A 20,313-nucleotide genomic window follows, 5' to 3' on the forward strand; every position below is an offset into this window, starting at 1 on the left:
CTCCTTTGGGTTGTGGTATTCTAGAGGAAGCATGGACTAGTAAGAAGGCGAGTTATTCTTTTCTCAAGATCTTCGATTGTGAAGCTTTTGCTTATATAGATTCTAAAAATAGAACCAAGTTGGAAGCTAAGTCAAAGAAATGTGTATTTGTTGGGTATGACATTAATGAATTTGGTTATAGGCTTTGGGATTTTAAAAATCATAAAATTGTAAGAAGCAGGGATGTCATATTCAATGAAAAAGTGTTGTACAAAGATCTATTGCAGCAACATGAGAAGAAAGAAGATGATTATGTAGTGCTAGATGATACTCCAAAAGCTAATGTTCCAACCATTCCTAATGATGTAAAACAACCGCAACAACAAATACCACACACACCGGTGAATGTTAGATGGTCAACAAGAAAAATTAGACCTCTAGAAAGATTCTCTCTCTCTTTGTATTCAATTTTACTTAATGATGTTGGTGAACCTGAATGTTATGATGAAGTTGTGCAGGTGGATACTAACATTCAGTGGGAGTTTGGAATGAAAGATGAAATGGACTCTTTGCTGAAGAATAAGACATGGGATTTATGCTATTTGCTTGCAGGTAAAAGAGCTTTATAGAATAAGTGGGTTTATAGGTTAAAAGAAGAGGATAGAGGTATAAAATATTTAAAGCTAGTTTAGTTGTAAAAGGATTTGCACAAAAAAAGGGCATTGATTTTGATGAGATATTTTTTCTTCTTGTTAAGATGACTTCTATTTGTACTGTTTTAAGTATTGTGGCTACTGAAGATTTGCATTTAGAGCAACTTGATGTTAAAACAACATTCCTTCATGTTGATTTGGATGAAAAGATATATATGGCTTAGCCATGGGGATTTGAGGTCAAAGGTAAGGAGAACTTAGTGTGCAAATTGAAATTTTTTTTATATGGCTTGAAATAAGCACCTCGACAATGATATCTAAAATTTGATAGTTTTATGCATGAGCATGGATATCGTAGGTGTCATTCAGATCATTGTGTTTATTTTAAGAGGTTGAATGATGATAATGACATTATTTTATGTTTATATGTTGATGATATGCTTGTAGCTGGGTCTAACATGGATCATATTAAGGGGCTGAAATGCTAGTTAGCACATGCATTTGCTATGAAGGATTTGGGGGCAAAAAAATAAATCCTTGGTGAAGATTTGTAGAGACAAGAAGAAAATAATATTGATGCTATCTCAGGCATATTATATGGAGAAGGTGTTGTAATGTTTCTCTATGGAGAATGCTAAAGCTGTCAACACACCTGTGTTGCATAAAAATGTAACTAAAGGAAAACACTAAACAACTAATGCATCTTCCTACATTATCATGCAAAACTTCAAAATATGAAAGAAAACAACGTAAAATAAAGATAACATGAACATCAAAATAGCACTATGCAAACCTCATGAAACCATCAAGTCTAGATGATTTCATTGCTCATGGGATGTGGTTGCTCACAAGTCCAACAACATAACAATAAGGTAGATAGTAGATGTGAAAATGAGGAGAGGGCTCTCCTTTTGTAAGAAAATGGATGCAATGGACAGTTGAGATTGAAGGCAAGATGGAGGGCTAGGATCTCTCAGGATCAATGAGGTGTCAATGAGGTGGAGGCCAAGTAGACTCCACATGGATTAGGGTTTTGACCATTCAAAGGGGGAAATATTCTCACACATGTGTAAGCAATATTTGATGGTGACATGATCAATGAGGTGTGAGAAGCATGGCTTCTCACACATGTGTGAGACAACTTGATTCTCATGCAAGAGGACAAGTGTGCAAGAGGTGTGAGAAGGATGGCTTCTCACACATGTGTGAGACAACTTGACTCTCATGCAAGAGGACAAGTGTGCAAGAGACATTCAAGATATGAGGGATAAGGAAAGTGTGAACATCTCTCACACATGTGTGAGAACACACTTAGGATTAAGAGGAGATTAGCTAGGATGATTATGCAAATCAAGCATGATTAAGGAAGTGGGTAGGTTTAGCAAGATGGGTTAGGTAGGATAGTGAGGTTAGGTGAGGGTTAAATGTAGGAGCCAGGTGCTCAAATAGGATTAAATGCAATATTTAATTCCTAGGGGGTTAGGAGGGAATTAATTAAGTAAATGACATAATTAAAGTGAAAGGGGTTAGATGCAAGTGGGAATAGGTTAGGATTTAAATAAACCTTAGTTTATTTAAATAAAGGTAAGGGGAATATAATTAAATAAATATAAATTTATTTAATTAAACGATAAGGTAATTAAATAAATAATAAATATTTATCTAATTGGTTAGGAAATGGGTTTTGGACAAATTTTGGTGTCTACAACACCTTTACCTAGTCATTTGAAGTTGACTAAGGAGATGTGTCCCAAGACACAAGAAGAGGAGGATAAGATGTCCAAGGTACCCTATGATTTAGTTGTGGGAAGCTTGATGTATGCTATGGTATGTACAAGGCCAAATATTGCACATATAGTGGGAGTCGTTAGTAGGTATATGAGTCATCTAGGAATTGAGCATTAGAATGCAGCCAAATGGATTCTTAGATATTTGAGAGGAACATCCAATAAGTGTCTACATTTTGGGAGCTCTATTACTAATTTATAGGAAAATGTTGACACAGATTTGGCAAGGGATATTGATACCAGGTAGAGTACTACAGTTTATTTCTTTAGTGTTGGTGGGGCAACTGTGAGATGGGTTTCTAGGTTACAGAAGATTAATGCTCTATCCATAGAGATAGAGTATGTTGTTGCTAAAAAGGCAGCCAAGGAGATGATATGGCTTTAGTTCTTCTTAGAAGAATTGGGACATCCTTAGGAGGATAATTATTTGTTCACAAATAGTTAGAGTTCTATTCATCTTGCAAAGAATTTAGCTCTGCATTCAAAGATCAAACACATACAGTTGCGGTACCATTTCATTTGGTCAATTTTGGAGGATGGATAGTTAAAGCTGGAGAAGATACATACAAATGATAATTGAGTAGATATGCTGACAAAGGTAGTAACAAGGGAGAAGCTAAACTCCTCTTCAACTTTGGTTGGTCTTCTAGATTGAACATGAATAAAAGAACAACAGAGTGTAGGGTGGTTTGATCCAATGGGAACCTCATGGAGTAGTGGCATAGCTACAGGATCAGTCTCCAAGTGGGAGATTTTTGTTTAGTGTGGAGCCTAATCAGTCCCCAAGTGGGAGATTGTTATATTGTGGTGATTGATTAGGAAAGTATTGTACATACTTCATAAATTCTTTGGGGTTGAAAAAAAATTTGGGCCCTATTTTATTGAGATTTTGGCTAACATGTAATTATTAATTATAACCCTAAAGTGGTAAAAATATTAGTATAAAAGAGCTTAGGGTTAGGGATTGTTTGATAGTTGTGATGCGAAATTGGTTCTTGCGGTGGTATTGGGCTGTAAGGGACTACAAATTGTAATCAGGTTGTAATTACTAGATCGTAATAATATCAGACTTGTTGTTTGGTGGGCATAGCCCAAGGATTGGGTGAACCATGTTAAATCTTGGTGTCTTGTTTCCTTTTCTATGTGATCTATTATTTTTTGATATTGGTTATATTTGTATGTAGTTGTTATTTCTATCTATGGTTTAATCCTAATAAGGAGAATGTTACTCCCATATACAATCATGTTGTCAATTAATGTCAAAATGACAAGTGAAGGTGAATCTGGTAAGTGAGTACTCACCAAGCTATTCTATAATCATTGAGTAGAGGACATCACTGAGCTAGTTCGAGATCATTGAGCAGAGAGATTACCAAGATAGGCAGTTATAACCAAGAATTACTATTTTGAATAACATGAAGAACATAACATTGACTAAGTGAAATAGAGGCTATGTAAAACTTTTAATTGGCACAAAATTTTATGTGAATGATCATACCGAGTGGAAAAATAGTTTACAAATATTGAAGTAAAGATTTACAAAGATTTATTGAAGAATGTGAATTGATTATGTGATGATTTCAAGATAGAAAAGACCAATGAAAATGAGGAATGGGAAGGAAAGAAATGATGGAGCATTTTACATCATTGATTTTGATCAATGATGGATTCTAGAAAGTTCCTAAAACCTAATTAGGTTAGAGAATAATAATACAAAAGGAAACTATAAAGGGACTAAAAAAGAATCGTGTTAAATGTTGCTATTAGTGTCAAGAGAAGTACTGAAGAAAAAAAAAGATCATATAATAGAGTAAACTACAGATTATATTAGAGATCAGAGATCAGAGATTCAAGTAAAATTGAGAGGAATTGTAGATCAATCAGAAAAGGTGATATATCAATGAGTAGAAGAGGGATCTAATTAGGCAAAGTAAGTTGTTATTATAAAGATCATTTTTTGCTACTTCATAATCATTTTAGTAGTTCTAAATCCTTGTAAAAGGTGGACTTAAATTTTTTATGTAAATTCTTTTAACTGAGTACACACTTAGAAGAGTGTTCTAAAATCCTTGAGAAAGGTAGATTCTAGAAAATCTAATTGTACACTCCTAATAGAGTAAGTCATTAGAAGTGACAAAAAATTGTAGCCATTACAAGGAAACCTCTTATTGTAGTAGTGATGGATTTTTGGGTACCATCTCCACCGTAGTTTTCTATGTAACCAAGGGTTTTTATGTGATCAAATGATTGTGTTATGTGTTCTAATTTTATGTTTATGATTTTATAGTTGATGCATGTTGAATTAGTTAAGTTAATTTTCATTACAAGTAATGTGGTAAAATTTATAAGGTTACTGAGTGACAGATAAATTAAGGTGAATACTAATTTTTTTTAAGGTTAAGAGTTTTTGGGGGATATTAATTCACCCCCTTCTTTGCATCCTACCTTTACTAATATTCCAACAAGTTCCATAGTAAGTAGAAGGCCAAACTTAGTAATATCCCAAACTTTATTATAGAAATGAGTTGTAAATATGTCAGTTCCTAGGGCTTTATCACTTGGGAATGAAAATACTACACACTTAACCTCTTCAAATGTAAAATAATTCAACATGTTTTGATTTCTAATTTAGAAAATAGGTTTGGGATGAAAGATAAGAGTTTCTCTTCTTCCCTACCCATGATAAATCTTTGTTTGGGAGGGTCCAATAGATTACTAAAGAAATCCACTCCTTGATCTATATCCACTTTCTTTTCCATTTTCTCCCCTTTTATTGAGTAAATGACGGAGAAGATAGCTTTCTTAGCTTTCATAATGTTGGTAGATTTGTGAAATAATTTAGTATTCTTGTCCCCTTCTCTTAACCATAGTTCTCTAGATTTTTGTCGCCACTAGATCTACTCCCTAGAACTTAATTCCTCTTATTATATTTAAAAATCCTTTTGTTATATGTATGAATCCTAGTCCATACCAAATTGGAAAATGTATTCTTGTACATGTTTTAATTTTTCTTCAACTTCTAATTTTTTGTGAAAGATGTTGTTGAAGACTAATTTATTCCATTAGATTATCTTTGATTTAATGTATCTAAGCTTCTTGTGAAATTGATACATTCTATTCTATGGCACAAAAGGGTAGCGAAAAAAATTATGGGTGTCTAAACCACATTTTCTCAAATGTAAATGTGGGCTTACAATGAAAGACAGTATCCCCATTACTAATAAATAAAGAAGTTGAAAAGTGATCTCATGTTATCAAAGAGAGAATATCAGAAACAATTGAAAATGCAGTCACAAGAAAACCATGTGAAATGAGAAATTGGTCAAAAAAAATTTTTGTTTGGGGAAAATCGCTTCTCTTATTTGACCATGTAAATGTTCCATTAACTGGTGTCATATCAACGAGGACATTATTGTCAAAAAAATTGATAAAGTATGTCACCATCTTTACAGGGGAAAAAATGCCCCCAATTTTTTCACAACAAGAAAGAATTTCATTGAAGTCCCTTGCCAACATAACATTGTATGCATTCATAGTGAATATTGCCTTGGAAAGTACCTCCCAAAGGTTTGCTTTATCTAAAGTAGAGGATGGCCCATACACATATTTACAATTGGATAATGAAGATATGTAATTGTTGTTATTTATGACAACACATGATGCACATCCTCATAGAAAACCTCAGAAATAAAGATACTTAGCTTTTGATACTTAGAAAATTGTCCAAGTATGAAATTGGTTTACAATAGTGCATTGTTTTGTATGTAACTTGTTATTGACATCATATTATGACTAGTGAAGTTAGATGGAGATATTATACACGTTGATGATGATGTGTATAACCTTAGACATCAGTATGGAGTGTATGGAAAAGAGATATTCACATTCTACCAGTGAAACAAAATAGGAGAATTAAAGGAAAGGATTTATTTTTTTTACAAAATAATTACTTGACCAATTAGGGATGACATCCTAGATCTTTACTCTAAGTTGGAAAAGTATATTATGGTCATAGCTGACCTAGTACAAATTTGTGAAAAGGCATGGTATTTATGCAAAGGACATCTTGTGAATTCAAGTGTGAAGTAGTGAGAAATTGTATTGTATTAAGTAATATGCAAACTTTCTCTAAAGTGATATATGTGAAGTTGATTTTGTGATCCAAGATCAAACTAAGGTTAGAAATTAGTCAAGAAAGAAGTTACAACACCCATATACCTAAAGACTAATTACTTATTTGGGCAGTGAGCTCATCTTGCATCTATTGTACTACAACTCCTAACAGGGATTCAAAGTCTCCTAATAGGGATTCAAAGTCTCCTAACAAGGACTCTCTATACTAAATTTTCTCATTGACTCCTAATAGGGTCCATCATCTAAAAAGGGACATATATAGTAGTATATTATCTAGTGAGTATCATCCCCACTGGGGTTTTCCCTTGGCTAGGGTTTCCCTAGTTAACAAAATATGGTGTTATGAGTTATCTTTGTGCATGGTTACTTTCTTATGTATGGTTAAAAGTAATAAATAATATTTAGTTAGTGACTAAAGTTTGTAAATTAATGATTCACCCCACCCCCCCCTCAATAATTCCTAATTCTAACTATTGATATCAAAGCATAGTTACTCAAAAGAGGCTTAACAACTTGAGTAAGATCCTTATGAATATGGAACAGTTGATGAAGAACCTTGAAGAGGAACTTGAGCAAATTGAACTCCTTACTAAAGAAAGAGATAAGTTGAAAGATATATGAAGACTCCAAGGTATATATTGGACAATTGAAGGACAAGATTGAACATCTTAAATCCAAGCCTAAATCTACTAAATCTAAAACTAGTGATGAAGATTATTCAAAATTGAAGACATAGTACAAGATCTTGAAGCATGAATTAAAGATTACCAATCTAAAGTTGAATTTGAAGAATGATCCTTGCAAAGTTGAATTTTATTTGAAGACTAAAAATATAGATCTTAGAGCAAGTCTAGCGAAGAAGAAATTTAAATTTGAAACATTGACAAAAGATCATGAAGAACTTCTTAACTACAACACTATTATGAAAGATGAATTAACTCAATCCAAACAACAACTCTAAAAGCTTTATTCTAGCAAAGAAAATCTTGATGATTCAATGTCAATACAAAGACCTACCTATGATAAGACTAGTCTTGGTTATCTATTTAACATGTCTGCAAAGAAACCTAAAAATAGATTAGATTTGAAAGAGAAGGAGAAATCTAATGATAAGATTGAATCCAGTCAATCTTTTGATAAATCTAAAGAAGTTGGACAAGACAAGGAAACTGTGAAATTGGATGAACCAAAGCAAGTGGAATCTCCTGAAGAAATAAGGTATGAATTTAGAGGTAAGTGTTTTTCATGTAATGAAATAAGTCACATGAAAAGAGATTGTACAAATAAATCATTTAATCATGTTATGAATTTTTATTGTCATAATTGTCATGGTATGGGTCATAAAAAATTGATTGTAGGAAACCTAAATATGAAAATGATAGAAGGAATAGTAGAATGTTTAGAAATACTAATCTTGCAGATAGAAGAAGATCTAATGAGAGGACATCAAGAGAAGGAAGACCTTATGAAGAAAGAAGGTAGATCATTTGTTATAAGTGTATGAAACTTTGGACACATAGCTTGGAATTGTCATGCATTTATTGATCAGTAAAATCCTAGAAATATAACTCCCGTATGTTAGTTATGCAACAACTTTGGACATACATCAAAGTATTGTAGAATGGATAGAAACTTTAGAGGTAGAAGGAACAATGGAAGAAAATTTAGAAACAGAAGGAACGATGGAAGAAATGTCAGGAATGACAAAAGGAATCATGAAAGGAACTTTGAAACTAAGAAAGACAATGAGGAACAAATAAATGTAGTCAATAAACTTCAAGAAGAACTTAATGAGGCATTCATAAAAGGATTAGACATCTTAGAAGAAAAGTTAGAAGATGATGAGATGGGAAGATCAAAGTGAATAATCGAGTTTGATTCAACTAAGTTGAATTAAGCTTGTTCACAACACTAGAATTTGAAGCTTTATTTAGAGATCAAACTATGGGTAGCAAAGTTGGGAAAAGGTGTATTGAGATAAGTTTATTTAGTAGCTAACCTTGTTTGCAATTTGGAGCTTATCAAAACTTGCTACAAAGGAATTAAGAGTTATTGTTATTACAGAGAAAGTTAATTCTATAGAAGAAGATGAAAAATATGTTTTTATAGAGAATTTCATGGAGCAAAGATTCTTGGAGCATTTTCATGACGAAAGGAAGCTATGGTAAAAATCAGATAGCATTTATAGATCAAACAAAGGTTTTGAGCAGATAATTAATTTCAGAATGTGATTAACAACTTTTTCATGTTTGCAAAGTATGCAATTAATGCAAGTTCAAATTGAATGAATAAAATAGAGTACAAACTTTATTACCACTTCATTATGATCACATCAGAAGCATAGAGCACTCAGAAGTGACTTGACAAGGTGATTTCAAACTAAACCCTATTTTAGAAAGAGGTATTTTATTGTTTCTCCACAAAATTTCTTCGATAAAGTTTATATTTGATAGAATTATGGGTATGTTAGTAGTTCATAATGTTGAGAATGAGGAGTGACCAAAATTGAAGGTTGTTTTGGTGAAACTCATAAAAGGGAACTCTAATTCAACATTATCTATAACTCCGAAGAACATAGTGTATTTGAAAGAAGTAGGAAGTTATCTTGATAGCAAGTTTGAAACTATTGGGGGAGAGTATTTGAAAAAAGATATGGAAATTGTATTTAAACATGATATGACTGTAAAGCCTAGATTTGAACATTTGAAAGAACTAGACCTTTTCAAATACCACTTCTACCAAGAATTGGACACTGAAGAATGGACTTAGATCATACTAAGTAGAATTCATGATGGAAAATTATGGATGGAAGACAATGTAGTTGACATTTCAGCCAACCTTATTCATGAGGTAACTAGTCTTAGCAAACAAGGCAGTGTAACTATAGGTGAGAAACTAGTTAAGAAGAAGGTTGAGAGCTACACAAAAGTAGTTTATAATGGGAATGCCATGGTGATTAGCACCATCAAACAAGATGATGTAAGATTCTTGAGTAGAATCATTGCCTATCCTATATGTGCAAGTTCTAAGATTGATGGATTGTCAGCAACATTTATCTATGTAGCTTATAAGATTTGTGTTGAGAAAGAACAAGTTAATCTAAGTATTATTCCAAGAATGCCATTTCTTGAAAACTTGGAGAAAATCAAGAGGACCAAGAATGGTGTGTTTAGATTTTAGTCATTGATAAATCATATATTCTTTCATGTACTTAAGAGATTTCCATACTTATCAGTTATACAGATTATGAGTAGTGAGAGATGTACCATGGAGAAGATTATAGATGTATGTAGAAGACATCCAACAAACCAAATCCTTTATAGTGGAAATTTTATCATGAAAACATTTCAAAATGTGATGAAATAGAGATTCAAAATTGCACCTACAATTGTAGAAAGATTAAAAAATGATATATGTGTTATGGTTGATATAGATTTAACTCATATTCAAGTAGTAGAACCTCAAGAAACATTTCTTGATCCCTTAGGTTATGAGTTAAGTGATGATGTAGCAATTGGATATATTAATCTATTGTTGAACTCTGAGAAGGACCAAGCTAAGTATAGATTTGGGACATATGAAGAGATTAGCCAATCAGCTCATTAGGCATCCTTAGAGAAAACATCTCACAAGAAGATTGAGACAATAATGAAGAAAGCTCTAACTGAGGCTAGTATGATAGAAAGTGAGTCACACGTAGTTAGGTAGACAATGAAACAAGGAATAATGTGTGTACAACCATTATCAGTGTCTATTGTTGAAATATTTTCAAAATAGAGCATTCCATATGTTGCAATATCAGTTGAACATCCAAGTGAGCCAAAGAGAAAATAAAAAAGATTAGTGGATGTTGTGACTACCAAGACTAAAAGAGTCAAGAAAAAGGCTACTGGACTAGGAAAAAGACAAAAGTCATTGTTTAAAATTGTGGAATCCATCGAAGAAGAAGAACAGGAAGCAAAATAGGTAGAAAAAATTACTATTTATAAACAGACAGTAGGAAAAGCAAGGCAACCTTAGAAGCCAAAGATTGAGAAGATCAGCTTAGCCATTGCAAATCAAGAGAGCTTTGTTTAGATGAATAAATTCCATGATTTATATAATGACATTGAGAAAGATCAGATTGATATCTCTACTATGAGATATATAATTGCTAGCAATTTGAAACTTAAGGATATTAAAGGCACAATAAATTAGAAGGTCTATGAAAAACTTATAGAGAAGAAAGTACTAGCTCATGAAGAGGATATAGAACTTTGAAAGTCTATGATAAGGACCATATGCAAGATAGATGATGAGGAAGAAGTCAAGAAATTGTTGAACAATTTGGCACCCTACTTGAGGAACAAGGTGAGACCATTTCTATTTATGGTGGGTGAGAAGGATAAAATAAGGAGTGAAATAGCTACAACTATCAGTCAGATGATGGCAAAGTCAAAGGAAACACCTTCACCAACTCCTAAAACTTTGGAAGTGTCAGTAGGTGGTGACACTATGCAAATTGACCAAACCAATGTTACTATTAACATTGATGACACTAACCCTTTTGAGAGTTTCAAACAACCTGAATCTCATGTCAAGGTTATTCAAGATCAATTAAAACTAATTGAAAAGGAAAAGAGGCAATTAGAGGTAGAAAAAGAGAAAAATCAAAGAAGCCAAGTAGAAATTGCTTGAAGAAGAAATGAAAAGGAGAGTAGAGGAAGAAAAGAAGAAGATAATAGAGGAGGAAGAAAAGAAAGAGAAGGAAAGAAAAGAAAAGGTAGAGAAGGAAAGAAGAGAAAAGGAAGAGAAAGAGAAAGAAGATAGAAGAGTTAAAGAGGTAGTAGAGAAGAAGCAAAGGGAAGATGAAACTAAACCATCTAGTTCATCTACTCCACTTTTTCTTGCTAGCCTATCAAGTGATGATGATCATCAAATTGACTTGATCTCATCTTTGACAAAACTGATTGAGAAGAACATAAAAGTAAAGAGCTTATTGTTGAAAATTGGCTAATGAAGATATGTAATTGGTGTCATTTATGGAAACACATGATGTACATGCTTGTAGAAAACCTCATAAATAAAGATACTTAGCTTTTGGTACTCAAAAAATTGTCTAAGTATGAAATTGGTTTACAACAGTGTATTGTTTTGTATGTAACTTGGTATTGACTTCATATTATGATTAGTGAAGTTAGATGGAGATAGTATACATTTTTATGATGATGTGCATAACCTCATAAATCAATACAAATTGTATGGAAAAGAGATATTTTTGTTCTACCAATGAAACTGGACAACAAAATTAAAGGAAAGGAATTATTTTGTTTAAAAAATAATTACTTGACCAATTAGGGCCGACATCTAAGATGTTTAAGTTGGAAAAGTATATTATGGTCTTAGCCAACCTAGCAACAATTTGTAAAAAGGCATGGTGTTTATGAAAAGGACATCTTACAAATTCAAATGAGTGGTAAAGTGTTGTGATGTGTTGTATTGAGCAATTGTATTGTGATATGTGAACTTTGTGAAGGGATATATGCGAAGTTTTGAGAGCCTAATTTTGTGATCTGAGATCTAGTTGAGGTTAGAGATCAATTAAGAAAGAAGTTACAAAACCTATATACTAGAAGAAAAATTTCTTGTTTGGGCAGTGAGCTCTTCTTGTAATTGGAAGTACATGTTTGGGTAGTGGGCTCATCTTGCATCTACTGTACTACAACTCTTAACAGGGATTCAAAGTCTCCTAATAAAGACTTTCTATTTTGAATTTTCTCATTGACTCCTAACAGGGTCCATCCTCTAACAAGGAACATATATATATATCAATATATTAACTAGTGGGTATCATCCCCACTGGGGTTTTCCCTTTTCTAGGGTTTCCTTTGTTAACAAAATATGGTGTTATGAGTTATCTTTGTGCATGGGTACTATTATTGTTCAACATTACTTGTTTACTTTCTTATGTATGGTTCAAAGTGATAAATAATATTTAGTTGGCAACTAAATTTTGTAAATTGATTCGCCCCCCCACCCCAATTAATTCCTATTTCTAAAAATTGGTATTACAGTACAATTACTTAGAAGAGGCTTAACAACTTAAGATCCCTATGGATATGGAATAGTTTATGAAGAACCTTGAAGAGGCACTTGAATAAATTGATCTCCTTACTGAAGAAAGAGATAAGTTGAAGGATAGATATGAAGACTCCAAAATATATATTGGACAATTGAAGGACAAGATTGAAGATCTCAAATATAAGCTAGAATCTACTGAATTTGAAACTAGTGATAATGATTATTCAAAGCTAAAGATAGAGTACATGATCTTGAAGCATGAATTGAAGATTACCAATCTAAAGTTGACTTTGAAGAATTATCCTAGCAAAGTTGGATCTAATTTGAAGATTGAGAATATAGATCTTAAAGTGAGTTTGGTGAAGAAGACATTTGAATTTGAAACATTGAAAGAAGATCATGAAGAACTTCATAAGTACAACACTATTGTGAAAGGTGAACTAACTTAGTGCAAATAATAACTTGAGAAGCTTTATTGTAGTGGAGAAAATCTTGATGATTCAATGTCAATATAGAGACCTACCTAGGATAAGATTGGTCTTGGTTATCTAGTTAACATGTCTACAAAGAAACCTAAAAATAGATCATATCTAAAAGAGAAAGATAAATCTGATTATAAGATTGAATCTAGTCAATCTTCTAATAAAACTAAAGAAGTTAGACAAGGCAAGGAAGTTGAGATATTGGATGAATCAAAGCAAGTGGACTCTCCTAAAGAAACTAGGAATGAATTTAGAGGTATGTGTTTTTCATGTAATGAAATAGGTCATATGAAAAGAGATTGTACAAATAAATCATTTAATCATGTTAAGGATTTGTATTTTCATAATTTTCATGGTATGAGTCATAAAGCAATTGATTGTAGAAAACCTAAATATGATAATGATAGATCTAATGAGAGGACATTGAGAGAAGGAAGACCTTATGAAGAAAGAAGATAGATCGTGTGTTATAAGTGTAACAACTTTGGATACATAGCTCAGAATTATCATGCACCTATTGATCAGTAGAATCCTAGAAGCAAAACTCTAGTATGTTAGTTATGCAACAACTTTGGACATACAAAAAAGTATCATAGAATGAATAGAAACTTCAGAGATAGAAGGAACAATGGAAGAAACTTTGGAAATAGAATAAATGATGGAAGGAACATCAAAAATGATAGAAGGAATCTTGAAAGGAACTCTAAAACTAAGAAAGACAATGAGGAATAAAGAAATGCAGTCAGTGAACTTCGACAAGAACTATATGAGGCATTCATAAAAGGATTAGACATCTTAGAAAAAATGTTAGAAGATGATGAGATAGGAAGATTGAAGTCAATAATCAAGTTTGATTCAACTAAGTTGAATTAAGCTTGTTCACAACACCAAAATTTGAAACTTTATTTAGAGATTGAACTATGGGTAGAGAAGTTGGGAAAAGGTGTATCGAGATAAGTTTAGAAGGAATCTAAGCTCGCTTGGAACTTGGAGCTTATCATAACTTATTATGAAGGAATTGAGAGTTACTATTATTATAGAGAAAGTTAATTCAGTAGTAGAAGATGAAAACTATGTTTCTACAGAGAATTTCAAGGAGCGAGGATTCTTGGAGCATTGTCATGATGGAAGGAACCTATGGTAAACTTTGGGTAGCATTTGAAGACTGAAGAAAGATTATCAAGTAGATATTTGATTGCAAAATGTAATTGACAACTTTTTCATGTTTGTAAAGTATGCAATTAATGCAAGTTCAAATTGAATGAATAAAATGGAGTACAAACTTGATTACCACTTTAGTAAGATTACATCAGAAGCATAAAGCACTCATAAATGACTTGACAAGGCAATCTTGAACTAAACCCTATTTTTGGAAAGAGGTATTTTATCATTTATCTGCATAATTTCTTCAATAAAGTTTACATTTGATAGAATCATGGATATGTTAGTAGTTCATAATGTTGAGAATGAGGAGAGACCAAAATTGAAGGTTTTTTTCTATGAAACCCGTAGAAGGAAACCCTAATTCAACATTATCCATTACTTTGAATAATGTAGTGTATTTGGAAGACATAGGAAGTTATCTTAACAAGAAGTTTGAAACCATTGGGAGTGAGTATATGAAAAAAGATATGGAAACATTCTTTAACCATGATATGAGTGTAAAGCTCACATTTGAACATTTGAAAGAACTAGACCTTTTCAAGTATCACTTCTATCGAGAATTGGAAACTAAAGAATGGACTCAAATCATACTAAGTATAATTCATGATGGAAGACAATGCAACTGACATTTCAACTGACCTTATTCATGAGGTAATTGGTCTTAGAAAACAAGGAGGTGTACCTATAGGTGAGAAACTTGTTAAGAAGAAGGTTGAGAGCTACAAAAAAGCAGTTTACAATGGGAAGGCCATGGTGATTAGCACCATTAAACAAGATGATGTAAGATTCTTGAGCAGAATCATTGCCTATTCTATATGTGCAAGTTCTAAGATTGATAAATTATCAGTAGGATTCATCTATGCAGGCTATAAGATTTGTGTTCAGAAGGAACAAGTTAACCTAATTGAAATTATAAGAATGAAACTTCTTAAAAACTTGGAGAAAATCAAGAGGACCAAGAATGGTGTGTTTAGATTTTAATCATTGATCAATTATATATTCTTTCATGTACTTAAAATATTTCCATACTTATTAGTTACATAAATTATGAGTAGTGAGAGATGTACCATGGAAAAGATTACAGATTATGTAGAAGACATCCAGCAAATAAAATCTTGGATAGTGAGAATTTGATAATGAAAACATTTCAAAATGGGATGAGACAAAGATTCATAATTGCACCTACAATTGTAGAAAGATTAAAAAATGATATATGTATTATGGTTGATATAGATTTAACTCATATTCAAGCAGTAGAACCTTAGGAAACATTCCTTGATCCCTTAGGTTATGACTTAAGTGATGATGTAGAAATTAGATATACTGATCTATTGTTGAACTTCGAGAAGGACTAAGCTGAGTATAGATTTGAGACTTATGAAGAGATTACACAGTCATCTCATCAAACATCCTTAGAGAAAGCATCTCACAAGAAGATTGAGACAATAATGAAGAAAGCTTTAACAGAAGTCGGTATGAAAGAAAGTGAGTCACAGGTAGTTAGGAAGATAATGAAACAAGGAATAATGTATGTGCAACCTTTATCAGTGTCTATTGTAGAAGCCTCTTCAGAATAGAGCATTCCATATGCTATAGTATTAACTAAACAACCAAGTAATCCAAACAAAATCAGAAAGATTAGCGGAAGCTATGACTACCAAGACAAAAAGAGTCAAGTAATAGGCTACTGGACTAGGAAAGAGATAAAATACATTGTTAAAAATTGTGGAATCCAGTGAAGAACAAGAAGAAAAATAGGCAGAGAGAGTTATCATTTCTAAACAAACAACAAGTAAAGCAAGGAAACTTTGGAAGCTGAATATTGAGAAGATAAATTCAACCATTGCTAATGAAGGGGACTTTGTTCAGATGAATTTTTTTTATGATTTGTATAATGATACTAAGAAAGATTAGATTGATATCTCAACTGTGAGATATTTAATTGCTAACAATCTAAAACTTAAGGATATTGAAGGCACAAGAAATCAAAAAGTATGTGACAGACTTATAGAGAAGAAAGCACCAACTCAAGAAGAGGATATAGAACTTCAAAAGTATATGATAAGGACAATATGCAAGACTGATGATAAGGAAGAAGTCAAGAATTTGTTGAATAGGCTAGCACCTTACTTGAGAAACAAGGTGAGACCATTTCTATTTATGTTGGCTGAGAAGGATAAAATAAGGAGTGAAGTAGCCACAACTATCAATTAGATGATGATAGAATCTAAAGTAGCACCTTCACTAGCACCTACAACTTTGAAAGTGTCAGTAAGTGGTGACACTATGCAGATTGATCAAACCAATGTTATTATTAACATTGATGACACTAACATTTTTAGAGTTCTAAACAACCTAAATCTTAGGTCAGGGTTATTCAAGATCAATTGAAACAAATTGAAGAGGAAAAGAAGCTATTAGAGCCAAAAAAGAGAAAAATAGAAGAAGCCAAGAAGAAATTTATTGAAGAAGAAATGAGGAAAGAAAAGAAAAGGAAGAGAAAGAGAAAGAAGAGATAAGAGTTAAAGATGTAGTAGAGAAGAAACAAAGGGAAGATGGATTGGTCTCAAATTGGTTTTAATAATTGAGTGTCAACACACTTAAGAAATTTCTAAGTTGATGCCAAGTATAACATAGATGTCGAGCTACAGTATGTGCCAAGCTAGAAATCAATAGGTGTTGAGTGAAAATTGATGTCGAGCTAGTATATGTGTCAAGAAAAGTATAGGTACTGAGCAAGACAGATTTACTATAGGTGTCCAGTAAGGCAGAATTCTTATATATTTTGAGCATCAACAATCAGTAAGTGTCGAGTAACATAGAATCAAAATAAGAGTTTGTGCCCTCAAAAACTTAGATTTAAACCATTTTTGTGTCAACTCAAGCTGAATCTCAAAGGATCTAAAAGATAAGATTGAATCTATTACATTCCCTATGCAATCAGCATGCAACCAATCAAAAAAATGGAAATATTTGAGCAGGAAAGATGGATGAATCTCAATCATAGATTCATAACTAACCATAAGTCTCAAAACCTTTTTAAGGAGGAAAAAACCCCATAATTCAATGTTGTGTGGATTGTATGGAATGCATGAGAGAATTCTAGTAAAGTTTTGAAGGAAGTTTAAAGGGGTGTAAAGACTTATAAGAAGGATATCATTGCGGAATCAAGTTATCAGAACAGAGTGTCAATACTTCGAGTACAGTTATATTAGATTAGGAAGGATCATATCAAATTGGATAGAACAAGGATCTAAAATTAGCAATTGAAGATTCTAAATTATCAAGTCAACACATTCTACTATACTCTCTAGCCATTGTATTAGGAGAATGAAAATCCTATGAAGATAGGTTGGTTTAATAGCCATTTTGTAGAACCTTTAACAAGGTGTTAAATCTTTTAGCAGGGTGACATTCCAAGTGAATGTTTGTAAATCATTTAGATAGGTCACTTTTAACAGGGTGTTAGAGCCTTTAATAGGGCAGGCCTTTCATAGGGCAGATATGATGGTCAAACTTTGTAACCTTAACCAGTTACATATTGCTACAGTGATAAGTTGTGGATGTCATTCCCACCCCATTTTTACCTTCTTATATTGGAAGGTTTTTGGGTGATCAAATCTTGTGTTATCTATTTTCATGCATGTCTTTACTTTCATGTTTATTAGAGATGTTAGGTGCATGTATTGATTTTAGTTAAAATTTTATAGCTCAAAATTATTGGTACTTCTAATTCACCCCCTCTCCCCCTTAGAAATATTCTTCCCACTTGTGAATTCCAATGATTGGTATCAAAGCTAAGTTCTCACAAGGAGAAACCTTACAACTTGAGAAAAAGATCAAGAGATGGAAGTCGACAAACTTGGAAAGATCATAGAGAATTAGGAAATTGAGATACATCTCATTCTACATTCTCTAGAAGAAGCCAGGGAAGAATTGAGGAAATCCTTAAAGAGAAGAAGAGAGAATGCCATAGCTAAGAATGATACACATTACAAGGAGATTGACACCTCAAAAGTATTTGCAAATGGAGATTCCAAGGAGTTTGATGCAGCAATAGTAGACGTGATGGAGAAGAATAGAGCTCAAGCAAGAGAAATCAGAACTCTCAAGGTTGAACAAGAATCTCAAGCCATGATTCTTTGTGAAGTAATTGAATAGAAGAAAAGAGCCATTGAAGATAAGGCTATAATAAAAGATGACAAGAGAAACCTTACCAACAGATTGGGGGAAAAATCAATTGAGATTGCAAGAATTTCCAACATGCAGAGGGACACCCTAAGCCAGATGATGAATGCACATCATGAACTAAATGTTAAGGACATTAAGATCTCCACACTGAAGATGCAAAATGGAAAACCAAAAAATGAATTGAGAAGAGAGAATGAAATTTTAGAAAGCTTCAAAAAACCTAATGAAGCCATCAAGTACTTTGAACAACTTCTAAAATCGCCAAGATCTAGTAATGAGACTACATGACTAGGATACACCAGCACTAAAAAGGAGAGTCATCCAAGACTATAGAAGAAAGAAGTGACAAAGGTAAGTATACTAAACCCACTTGTCATTTTTGTGGTAAAAAGGAACATACCTCTAATGTGTGCAGGAGCAAGAATACCAATCAACTTGACAAACCTAAAAACATGGGTCACTGCCACAAGTGCAAAAGCAAGGACATCAGACACATGATTGCAGGACTAAAACCATAAGAACACCAAGATTTGAAGGTCACTACTACAATTGCAAAAAGTATGGACATAGTGTTTTTGAGTGTAGATCAAAGCCTATGTGGACATCTAACCTACCAGAAAAGACCAAAAGTCATGGACATCACTACAATTGGGACTACAAAACCAGGAAAAGTTGTCACTACTATCAAGAGTATGGACACATCCCTAAAAATTGCATAAGAACACATTTCAATGGAAACTATTGCAGATGGTTGAGCCAAACTACATGCTTTAGTTGTTTGAAGACTAGACACATTAGCAAGAATTGCCCAAAAAGGTCAAAGGCACCTAACTTAGAGTTAAACAAAGGAAAAGAGAAGGTAGATGTTGAACACATCAAAGGAGAGATGAATAAAATGTGGAAAAAGAAAGATGGAGGTGGCACATCCAATGGAGGGGTCACTTCACCTAAAAGGTCAAGTGGTCACACTTCATCCAACTAAGCAAAAGAAGGTACTTCCAAGACTAAGTTAGTACTAACAAGGATAGATCAACATGAATAGAAATGCAAAGTTAAAATTTCAAGTTTTCACAAGTGATGCTGACTAAGGAGAGTCACCTTCAGATATCAAGTAAAGACCTAGTACATGCCAAGTTTTCTGCCAAAGTCAGTAGAAGTCAAGTGACTAGTTGCAACCGAGTTAGTAGTGGATGCCAAGTGAAAATAAAATTTGTATTGAAGCTGAGTAAGGGAAACTCTAGTGTGTATTGAGTAATTGGAAAGATAATGGAAGCCAAGTAAAGAAAAATTGCTTAAGGAGCTGAGTGGATAGCTGTAAAAGTAGTAAGCATTAAATGCTATAAAATGAAGGGTATATTGTCGCATTTTTGATCATTTTTCACCATCGCGAGCAAAAAGCAAGAACAAGAAGAAGTGCATAAAGGATTTCAAAGTACAGAATCAAGCATTTGAGTAGGTTTCAACATAGATTCAACAAAGTTTGATGATTCAAGGTATTTTACTTGTGTCGAGCTATGCAGTTGCAAAATTTCTTTGTGTTGAAACCCTAGATTGCACAAATGGCCTCTAGCTCTAGAAAACCTCAAGATAAAGAGCCTTTTGAAGTCCAATTAGTGAGTAATGAAGTTAAACAACCCAATTTTTGACCTATTCCCAAAGTTGCATACAAAAATGACCTTGTTAGAGCCCTATCTATAATTCCTCCTAAGGTTGTAATGGTTCAAGATGTTAGGAGATGTTATAATTGTAAGATTGGTGCTATTGGAGACATGGAAATCAGGGAGGCATACAATAAATTGTGTGAAAATAGGGTCATGAAAGAAGAGTTCCAAATCATTGAAAAGAAGGGTTTAACCCATGCCT

The sequence above is a fragment of the Cupressus sempervirens genome, chromosome 2 (genome assembly GCF_028749045.1).
Source record: "Cupressus sempervirens isolate cs-2001-9-10 chromosome 2, ASM2874904v1, whole genome shotgun sequence".
In the NCBI taxonomy this organism is placed as follows: domain Eukaryota; kingdom Viridiplantae; phylum Streptophyta; class Pinopsida; order Cupressales; family Cupressaceae; genus Cupressus; species Cupressus sempervirens.